The 11,533-nt window shown below is 45.9% G+C and overlaps 1 long non-coding RNA gene across 1 annotated transcript in view; it reads left to right on the top strand.

The window, feature by feature from the left end:
- The first annotated feature begins 2,243 nt into the window (after nt 1-2,243).
- Nucleotides 2,244-11,533, top strand: part of LOC307193043 — a 100,943-nt gene continuing 91,653 nt past the window's right edge. Inside the window, exons 1-3 of the long non-coding RNA XR_013830212.1 lie at nt 2,244-2,823; nt 7,839-8,730; nt 8,832-8,932. This is a non-coding gene — a long non-coding RNA (uncharacterized lncRNA). The remainder of the gene's footprint in view (nt 2,824-7,838; nt 8,731-8,831; nt 8,933-11,533) is intronic.

Genomic DNA, 11,533 nt, shown 5'->3' with positions numbered 1-11,533 from the left:
GGTGCCTGCACCTATCCACAGTCCCTGCTCTGGCCACCCTGCAGCCCTAGAAGCTTCCCTGAGGGCCCCAGCTAATCCGGGCTCAGCTTCACCCCCACCTCCTGCTGGCTCAAGAGGGTGGCAGCACTGTGGGAGGTGCTCCTGCCTGGAACCCATCCCCCTGCCTGGCCCACTGAGGGAAGAGGCTGAAAACTCAGATCCTCAGCGGCCCAAAGGATGGCATCACTGTACCAGGTCCTCCCGCGCCCTGAACTTTGGCTTAGAGATGCTGATTTGATAATTTGTTGGTGGTAAATGGGGCATGGGAAGAAAATATGACATCAGATCCTGTATTTATCTTTCTTTTTCATTAAAAAAATAAAAACTAGGATTTACTAATATTTAATGTATATGGATTGATAGATGCATGTGTATATACTTTATAAAGAAACATGCCTATATTCTGGGTGTCCACCTAAATATCTTTTTACTGATAAGGAACTTTTTTTTTTTGGCTCACCTTGCAGCTCGTGGGATCTCAGTTCCCCAACCAGGGATCAAGCCTGGGCCCTCAGCAGTGAGAGTGTGGAGGCTTAACCACTGGACCACCAGGGAATTCCCAGGAACATGTTTTTTTAAGAGTTTAGAGACAAGGGATGTAGTGTTGATGTGATTAATATCATGGAAGAGGTTTGGCTAAGTGCAGAGGAAGCCCAGAAGAGGGGCCCTATTGGGGGTCCTAGAGGCTTCCTGAAACCTGATCTAAAACTTGAAACTCAAAAAGGTGAGGGAAGTTCTGCAGCCAAAGAGAAAAAAAAAAGAAAAGAAAAAAGGAAAAAAAAAAAGTGGGAGGGGCTATATCTGGAAAGGGAACAGCAAGATAGAGACCTAGAGGTTGGAAACAGGCAGATGTATTCAAAGGTCTAGGACTAGGAGGGAGGCAGCTGTGTCAGGCATGGGTCAGTCCTGAGCCCAAGCTCTAAGCTCTGCCGCTTAAGAGGTGAATATCCTTGGGTGACAGATTTAACCTCTCTGGGCCTCCATTTCCTCATTTATAAAGTGGGTTTGATAAAGCACTGACCTAGTAGGGATGTTGTGCAGATTAAGTGAGATGACAGATGGCAAGTTGCAAACAGTGAGCGCTCAAAAATTGGTAATTATGTGCTCCTTTTCAGAGCACTTCAACTTCATCTCTGTCTCCTCAGCATTTACAGCACAACTTGACACATGATTGGGGTTCCTTTTTTTCATGTGTGAATTAATGAGCACAGTTTTTCTTTTTTTTGGCTGTGCGGCTTGTGGGATCTTAGTTCCCGGAGCAGGGATTGAACCTGGGCCTCGGCAGTGAAAGCGCCTAACCACTGGACTACCAGGGAATTCTTATTTCATGTGATTTTCACTGGACAAGAGTCCAATGAGATAGGCGAAGTAGAGATTATTATCTCCATTTTATAGGTGGGGAAACTGAGGCCCAGGGAGGTGAAGTGACCTGCTCAGTATCAGCCAGATGAAAACCAGCTCTGTCTCCTGTCAGAGCTTTTGTTCTTAACCCTTTTATATTTTATACAGTCGAAACGATTAGAGATGGAATTTGAATGAAACAGTCTTTTTGTCTTTCGCCACTTCCTTGGTCCACCTGATTCAGATGCGCCATAATTAATCTTCCTAAAATACCACTTCTTCTGTTGACACCTTTGCTCAAAAATTGGGTCCCTACGATCAAGTTTAAGTGTGCTGAGTTGGCATTCAAGGCTCTCCCTGATCTGGTCCCAATCTGCCTTTCTAACTACAGGGCTGTCTCATACCCTACTCTCCATCCAGCCCCATAGGTTTACTTATTTCCTTTATACTTTCTCTCCTTCATGCCTTTGTTCAAGCTGCTCCCTCCTGGAATCCCTATTACATGAAACCCATCCAACCCTAAATAGCCCTCAAGTCCCAACCTCCAAGATTCTTTGGTCCTCATCTGACTCTGAATGTGTAATAATCATAATAGCATTTATTGACCACCTACCGTGCATGAGGCCCTTGTTCCCATTCTCTCTCCACCCTCATGATGATATTTATAAGGCAGACACTAAAACCCTGATATGAAAGTAAGGAAGCTCACAGCTGAGAGTCAGTCAACAAGTATTTCCTGGGCACTGACTCTGTGCCAAACAGTACTGGTTATACAGTAATGGACAAAAAGATGTGGTCCCTGCCCTCATGGAGCTTCCATTCTTGTGAGAAAGACAGATGGTAAAGCCATAAATAAACAAATTAGTTATAATGCTCTCATTATTATTAATTGTAATAAATTCCAAGAAGGGAAAGAACTGGGTTCTTTCCAGAATAGCGGGGCTGGGTGGGGGGCAGTCTGGATATAGAGAACAGATGAGGCTGTCTGAGAAGTGAAATTTTAAACTGAGACCTGAAGGATTTCAAAGACTAGGAAAGAGAATGTTCCAGGTAAAAGGCACAGCTTATGCCAAATGTTTCCAAGCAGCAAAGAACACGGCACCATGGAGCAGTGGGGTCCCCTCGACCAGGACAAGAGTGACCCTGCCTAAGAACCGCCCTTCAGAGGGTTCTGGAGAATGTCCACCCCCAAACAAATCCATGCCAAGAACCACAGGGTGCCTGGCGCTCAGCAGGCTGTAAACGTAAACATCCCCGTCCTAACACTGTTCAGGCCCCGGGGAACACTGCTCCACATCTCTTGCCCACTGTTCTCAGAACAAAGATTCCTGCACCGGCCTGTGGGAGGCGTGTCAGCTGAGCTTCGGCCAATGCCAGAGATGGACCCTGCTTTGGAGCTGCGGGGAAGATTTGAGCAGCAGAAGCTTTTAAGTGAAAGCAAAGGTAAATGCAGTTCTCATATCTCTCTTCTCGGGTTGCATGGATATCACAGATACTTGCATAACAAAGTGTCCATTTACTTGTTTCTTTTCATGTTCTGAAGGGTCTCATGAATCAGCACTGTCTTCATAACAGTTGCACATGGCAGCTGAGGAACACTGTACAGTATTGAACAATTCACGTGACTTAAACTTGTGCATATGTAGGTCTGGACATGACGTGTGAAGCACGGCAGCAATTCTTCATGTTGGCAACTAGTTGGATGCTATTTTGAGAACAGTTCAGTTTTTCTAAAAGTGTTTAATAAGATGGAATTAAAATTTCTAAAAACCATTTAAATTTGATTAATTTTGGATATTTATTAAGTGTAAACTATATTTCCCTTTAAATTTTAATACATAATTTTGAATATATAAGAAGAAAAGTCACTTCTCAAAACACATGAAAAATAATTTTAGTTAAAAAGTTTCACATTTACTTAGTTACTTTTTTTTTTAATTTTTATTATTTTTTGGCTGCATCAGGTCTTAGTTGCGGCACGTGGGGATCTTTCATTGCAGCACGCGGGCTCTTAGTTGGGCGGCAGGTTTTCTCTAATCTAGTTGTGGTACACAGGCTCCAGAGTGCATGGGCTCTGTAGTTTGCAGCAGGCAGGCTCTAGTTGAGGTGGGCGAGCTCAGTAGCTGTGGCACGCGGGCTTAGCTGCCTCGCAGCATGTGAGATCTTAGTTCCCTGACCAGGGTTCTAACCCTCGCCCCCTGCATTGCAAGGCGGATTCTTTACCACTGGCCACCAGGGAAGTCCCTACTTAGTTACTTTTTTTTTTTTTTTTAATATTTATTTATTCATTTATTTTTGGCTGTGTTGGGTCTTCGTTTCTGTGCGAGGGCTTTCTCTAGTTGTGGCGAGCGGGGACCGCTCTTCATTGCGGTGCGCGGGCCTCTCACTGTTGCGGCCTCTCTTGCTGCGGATCACAGGCTCCAGACGCGCAGGCTCAGCAGTTGTGGCTCACGGGCCTAGCTGCTCGGCGGCATGTGGGATCCTCCCAGACCAAGGCTCGAACCCGCGTCCCCTGCATTGGCAGGCAGATTCTCAACTGCTGCGCCACCAGGGAAGCCCCCTACTTAGTTACTTTTGAGGAGAATGTATTCAAATTTTGTACACTTTGGATGCAATGACATGTTTTTTGAGTCCTTTGAGAGTTAGTCTGGGTCCAGATCATGATAGGAACAGAAAGTAGCAAAGTGGAACTCAGAAAAGAATAGAAAGGAACTTCAGAGTTTTGGTAGGGGCCAAAGTGGTGAGCACGTGTGGGAAAATTAGAGGCGGTGTCAATGTTTAGATCTGGGTCAGGGGTGGGTGGGTTTAGGATTGGCTGTCAAGATTTTGGTGAAAATGAGGGTGAGTTTAGGGATAAGATTCAGATCAGGAACACACATAACTTCTGATACCTTCTGATCTGACATCAGAACACCAAGCCTCTCCACAAAGAAAAACAAGCTTGTGGCTTTATAATTACACTTTGTTTTGGTCTAAAAATGACATTTCTCAGCTCGATCACTGGCAATAGTCACCAGACTCAATTCCACCTGAATTTTAGTTGTTTTCTAAAATTAAATCTACTTTCAGAAGACGAAGATTTGCTACCACCAGTGACTATGGCGCTGATCAATAATGACTCCTACCATGTGCCAGGCACTGTGCCCAGTGCTTTCAATTTATTCTCACAGCACAGTTTCATGTCTGTGGCTCAGAGAAGTTAAGTAACTTGTCTAAGGTCACACAGCTGGTGCTTGGTGGAGCCATCCCATTGACAAGCACCTACTAGGTGTGCAGTATTGTGTTATCTCTAGTCCCTGTGGAAACTTTGAAAGGGAGTGAGCTGGGTTAGAGAGTGGTAGAGATGTGATGGAAACTCTTGGGGTTGTGTGTGTGTCAGTTATGACAGAGTGATGATGGAATCTAGTGGCACAGGGAAAGTAGAGGACAAGACCACAGGGGAGAGGAGTGCATGGCAACAAACGGAGAGGCTGGGCATTGGAAGAGTTTGGATAAGGAATCACTAAGAATTAGGACAGGAGCATGCCACAGAATCATGAGCCAGGAGCCAAAATCCTTGAAGAATAATATAGTCTGATGATATAAGATTCAAAACTGAGGTCTTTCCTAGGGGTAGGGAGGGAGGTGTAATGGCCTGGAAGCATCTACTTGTCCTCCAGTATGTCTTCTTCTTCCTTAATAATGAAGTCCCTGATTTGTAGCTGAGCATATAGACACGCAGAAAAAGACGTGTCCCAGCTTTCCTTGCATCCATGTAGCTAAATTCCAGCTATCGGGGAGGGTCCTTTACAGAAGAGGTGCACCCTTCTTGGTTACTTTTTCCTTCTCACTGACTGGCAAGAGGACCTAATGGCTGGAGCTCTAGCAGCCATCTTGGACCATGAGGTAACCTTGGGAATGTGAGCTGCCCCTGTGGAGCAACCAGCTAGGAGCCTTGATTTGAGAGAGAGAGAGAGAGAGAAGAAGAAGAAAAAAAAAAACCCACAAACACATCTTGCTGAAGTCACTGTGACATGGGGATTTTTTTAAACTTGTAATTGAACCTAATGCAAATGGCTGCAACTAGAAAGTTATGTTTGGGTCCTACTGAAGATGACATTTAATGCTAGTGGGCATGAGTGGGTGCTAAGAAGCCTTGGAAAGTTGTTGAACAGAAGGTGAGCTGACGAGAACTGTACATTCAGAAAGGCTGTGGAGAATAAATAAAAAATAAGGTGGAGAGAGCTGAGGTGAGGATGTGTAGTTAAGGGGGACATTTAGATATTCTGAAGACTCAGATCAATGATGGCATCTGAAGGACTGGGTCTGGAAGTCAGGTTTTAGGAAGGTTGTGAGGTTGGTTTTAGGTTTAACAAGCAATTCAAGAACTTGATTATGGCTAGAGTCAGGTTGGGGTGAGGTTTTGAGCTGAAGTTTATACTAGGGTTGGATTTTAAGTCAGAAATTGGAAGAATCTAATAGCAGGGCTAGGTGTCACTGGAGGTGTTGGGCAGACTTAGGAAGGGACATTTAAGTGTTCTGGGATATGCCTGGGGCTTAGTGTCTGAAGCAGTGGTACTCAGGTGAGGCATTTGGAAATGTATGGAGTGTTTTGTTTATTTATTTATTTTTATTTATTTATTTTTGGCTGTGTTGGGTCTTCGTTGCTGCGGGCTTTCTCTAGTTGCGATGAGTGGGGCCTACTCTTTGTTGCAGTGTGCGGGCTTCTTATTGCGGTGGCTTCTCTTGTTGCGGAGCACAGGCTCTAGGCATGCGGGCTTCAGTAGTTGTGGCACGTGGGCTCAGTAGTTGTGGCTTGTGGGCTCCAGAGCACAGGCTCAGTAGTTGTGGCGCATGGGCTTAGTTGCTCTGTGGCATGTGGGATCTTCCTGGACCAGGGCTCAAACCCATGTCCCCTGCATTGGCGGGAAGATTCTTAACCACTGTGCCACCAGGGAAGTCATGTGGGGTGTTTTGAATTGTCACAATGACAACAGAGTGTGTGTGTGTGTGGTTTGCTCATGGTGTTTAGAGGCAGGAGCTCGAGGTTCTAGATGTCCTGTAATGTGGGAAACAGGCACGGTGGTCCAGCCCCAAATGCCATGCATTCCTGGGAAACACTGAGGCAAAGTGGCATCAGGAAGAAGAGAAAAGCTGAGCACTATTGGGTTAGAATCCTGCTCTGCTGCTTTCTTCCCCAGGTGGACATAACCCTCAGTTTTCCCATCTATAAAATGGGATGATGATAGAGGCCTTACAGGACTGTGAGATTGGTAATAAGTTTGCAGACGGCCCAGCACAGGGCTGGCCCAAGGGCCTGCAACTGGGAGATGTCTGGACCAAGCTGAAGGCAAATCTGGGTAAAACTGAAGTTCAGTCTGGGTTTGGGTTCATTTGGGGGTCATGATGCCCAACCACAGCTGTGTGTTAGAATTACTCAGCTCAGGAGGCTTTAAAAAGTGCTGATGCTTGGTCTTACCTCTCAGAAATTCCGAGTTAATTGGTATGGAGTGGGTCTTGGGAAGTAGGAGTTTTAAAAGTTCCTTGAGTGACCAGAGCCTCCTGTGGGGCCTGAAACTCTCACTCTTGAAATTACTCCTCTCAGTAAAGCAGTGGTTCTCAAAGTGGGTTCCCCAGACCAGCAGCATCAGCGTCACTCCAGAACATGTTAGAAGCGCAGATTCTCAGATTTCACCTCTGACCATCAGCAGCTCTGGGGTAGGGCCCAGCGATCAGCATTCTAGCACATCCTCTGGGGATTCAGATACCCACTCAAGTTTGAGAAGCACTCAATACAGCACCATCTCCAGGAAGCCCTCAAGAAAGGCAGATGCTATTTCACTGTTGGGTAGTTCCCCATCAGGATTCTGCTGATGGCAGGTGACAGAAGTACAGTGCAAACTAGCATAAGCTCAAAAGGGAACTGATTGGCCCCTCAACTGGGCCAGCTAGACGCAGTCTCACCTCAGGCATGGCTGTACCCAGGGGCTCAAAAGGAGTCCCCAAGTCTCTCTCCCACTCTGCTTTCCTCTGCGTTAGCAGGAAAGGTGACCTCTGATGGCTCCCTGACCACATCAGTTCCCCCAGGTGGGGGCCTGACTGGCTCTACTTGGTCACTTGCTTACTCCTGGAGCTGTCGGTTTAAGTCTGAGAATGGAGGTACTCTGATTGGCCAGCTCGAGTCATGTGCCCGCCTCTGGGCGGGGCTCTGTTTTTGATTTGAGCGAATAGTAGTTATAAAACGGGAGAGGGTTTTTGCTGCTCCTGATCAATTGGTGAGTAGTCCACATAGGGAGCTATTGTCAGAGTCAGGAATAATAATAATAGCAGCAGCAGTAGTTGTAACATTTATTGAGAGCTTGCTGGGTTCCGGGCATTGTTCTAAGTGGGTTTTCTCTTAATTAGCTCATTTAATGCTCAGCCATTTTATGCGGTTGATGCTACTTTCATACATGTTTTCCATACCCGCAACTTCACAGAGAGGTGCAGTCACTTGCCCAAGGACACAGCCAGTACGCAGCAGAACGCGGGGCCCCACATCCTCAGGCCTCGCTCCAGAGTGGGTGCTGGCGCGCCTGGGAGCACACCTTCCACTATCCTCCCTGCGGTAGAACCTGGACTTCTGCTCCAGGCTTGGACTGTCACGTGGCACTCTCGCCCTCCACTGCATCTGTGAGGCTGGCGGAAGCGGAACACTTCGGTTCAGATCGCTTATGGGAAGTTTGCCATTACCCCCAGAGCCCCAAGAAACAGAAAACAGAATGGGTGAATTTAGAGCAGTGGTTCTCACTGGCTGCCCACAAGAATACTTAGGGGAGCTTCACAAAACCCCAGTGCTCAAGCCATATCCCAGACCAATTAACCAGAATCTCTGGGGTGGAGCCCAGGCATTAGTAGTCGTTAAGGTTCCCCAGGTGAATTAAATGTCCAGCCAAGGTGGGGAATCACTAGTTTAGAGGCCTTGTAGCTTGGTAGAAATAGCCGTGGTTTAAGATCCACCTGGGTTTGAGACTTGGCTCTGCCATTGCAAGCTGTGTGACTGTGTGCCAGTCACTTAACTTCTCTGAGCCTCAATTTCCTTATCTGTGGAAACGGTATAAGTCCCTCTACTTTATGTGAGGGCTGAATGAGACAATGTCTGTAAGGCCCCCAGCACAGAGCTGGCACTCAACTCCATCCTTACTATTAAGGAGGGGGCAGGACAGACCAGCCTGTGCAGGACCATCCAGGGAGGCAGAGCTGTGCCAATGACTCACCATCACTAGGTTGAGGCTGTGGAATGGACTCTCGGGGCTGCTGGGACCCTCAGACCCCAGGCCCTCCCGCCTTGGTCTTCCACCTTTACGGAGGGACTTGAGGCTTCTGAGTAGGGTGAGCTTGGGATGGAATGGGCAGGGGGGGAGTTGGGGCAGAGTTGGGTGGGGGACTGGGGGAAAGGCTGTGTGGATGCACTGACTTAGTCTCACCACCAGGTGGCGACAGGAACCTACCCGCTGCGAGAGGGCCAGCCAGGCTGAAGGAGAGGACCGCTGGGAATAACGCAAAGATTTTCGAAAACTTTTTTGAGTACTAGGTAAATGCTAAATCTTTATTTTCTTTCACTTCCATTTACTTAATGCAACAGTCCTGTGGTAGGCGCCATTACCCTCCTTTAGGGGATGAAATGGAGGTGGTGCTGGTAACTGGCCACCAGGAATTTAACCCAGTCAGTAGGACTCCACATTACTCTCTTAACCACTGAAGTCATAGTCACAGCTACAGCGGCCTTTGGAATTCCTCGGGCCCTGTGATTCCCAAACCTGTATGATGATAAAAATCACCTGAGGCTCTTTTAAAAAAATTCAGATTTCCTGGGTCCCAGGACAGGCACTGAATTAGAATCTCCCAGGAAAATGGGCTTGGGAATGTGTGTGGTTAACAAAAGTTCCTGTTTGGAAACATGAATCTGCTCTCAGAGAGGGAAAGTAACCTGCCCAAGGTCACACAGCCAATCCCCTCCAACTTCTTAATACCCTCTAATTCTGAAGCCAGGCCATAACCCCCAAAAGAAGAGACAATATAGCACATGACCCACAATTCCACTTCTGGGTATATGCCCCAAAGAGTTAAAAGTAGGACCTTGAAGAGATATTTGAGCACCCATGTTCATAGCAGCATTATTCACAATAGCTAAAGGGTGGATGCCACCCAAGTGTCCTTCAACAGATGAATGGATAAGCAAATGTGGTGTATACATAAAATGTATTATTATTCAGCCTTAAAAAGGAAGGGAGTTTTGACAAATGTTACAACATGGGTAAACTTTGAGGGTATTATGCTAAATGAAATAAGCCCATCACAAGAAGACAAATACTGTATGATTCCACTTATAAGAGGTACCTAACAGTCAAATTCATAGAGGCAGAAAGTAGAATGGTGGTTTCCAGGGGCTGAGGGGAGGGGGCAATGGGGAGTTATTGTTTAATGGCTACAGAGTTTCAGTTTTGCCAAATGAAAATGGTTCTGGAGGTAGATGGTTGCACAATAATATGAATGTACTTACATTGAACTGTACACTTAAAAATGGTTAAGATGGTTAATTTTATGTTATGTGTATTTTACTAGAATACAAAAAGTTGGAAAAAAAAGATAAGGCAATCTATACCCAGCCCTGGAGGGTTGATAGTGGTGAAGCATGAGAAGGTGTGTGATTTTCTTCATCTTTTGAATGATTTTATGAATAAATATTATACGGAATTTGATGAGTATTGTCAGATCACCTTTCTCCTCAAAAAGGATTGAACTAATAATGTATGGATGTACTTTTTTCCCAATAACTTCACCAATTTTGGGTTTTATTATTTTACTTTTTTTCCTGTTTAATGGGTGAGAGATAGTACTTCATTATTATTTAAATTTGCATTACTGCTTGTTAGACTTAAGTCAAAGGTCCAGAACTGACCAGTGTCATTGACAGCCTCAGAATGATTTTCCTCAAAATGTTAATTCTTGGGGAATTCCCTGGCAGTCCAGTGGTTAGGACTCTGTGCTTCCACTGTAGGGTGCCTGGGTTCGATCCCTGGTCGGGGAACTAAGATCCCCGCAAGCCACACACACAGCCAGAACAAAGAAACAAACAAACAAAATGTTAATTCTCGATTTATTATACTGAATAAAACAAGTCCATGTTTATTGTTAAAGTAAATTAAAAAACCTACTAGGTCTGTTATTGAGAGGAGGAAGTGGCTCCTGCTTGAGCTTCTGCCATGATTGTTCCTGCTTATTCAACATTAATTCCAGGTTCTGAGATGGAGGCTCACAAAGAGAGGGGTGGGTTTGGAGACCACAAGTGTAAAAACTCCTGTTCATTTTGTGGCACCTCGTGGCGGCCCTGCCAGTGGCTGTTTTTACTTACCTTCTAGGTCATTCTCCTTGTGATGGGGCAAAAATGGTCAGTGAGAGGCTGGCATAGACATGTGCCCCCCCCCAAAAAAAATAAAAGAGTCCTGTAATTATTGGTCCAATTTCTCCTCCCTCCATCTTCCCTTCCTAAAGAAGACTGATTCTTCCATTTGGGAAAGTGGCTGAGTTGAGCTGGGTATGGACGAGGAGCATTTTTGATCGCTTTATTTTTTTTTTGGTGGGAGATAGAGATTGAGTAGCTCCAGGGCATGAGGAGATTTTAATTAGTGTGGCTTTGAACTATGTATTTGACTCCCTTTAAATCCCTTGAGAGGTGTGACTAAAGAATGAAATTGCTTGTTAATTACTTTAGGCTATTGGGTTGTATTTCTTGTGTCAGATACCATTCTGAGACTGAGTCACATGTGCCCACATTTTATTAGGGTTCCGCCCTTACTAATGAAGACTTGGGCGTGAGCTCTCGAGCCTCCAACACCCTGGGGTCTTGGCTCCTTGACAGCCCTGCCACCCACCACCAAGGCCACGCCTTGGACCCTGTCATCACCCGAAACTGCTCCACCTCTGAAATTACAATTCAGACGTCCCACTCTTTAGTGACAATCACCTCCCCCAACCCCTGCCCACTTTCCTCTACCACACCTCTCCCCTGACCCCACTGGGGCTTCTAGCCCATTGATCCCTATTGTTCTGCCCAAGCATCTTTTCCCTTTTCTGTTGGTAATGACACCCACTTATTCCTTGGAGGAAACTTCATTTTTTCTCCCATATGGAT

This window comes from Stenella coeruleoalba, assembly GCF_951394435.1.
Source record: "Stenella coeruleoalba genome assembly, chromosome: 10".
Lineage (NCBI taxonomy): Eukaryota > Metazoa > Chordata > Mammalia > Artiodactyla > Delphinidae > Stenella > Stenella coeruleoalba.
This window is presented reverse-complemented; position numbering and strand designations above follow the sequence as displayed.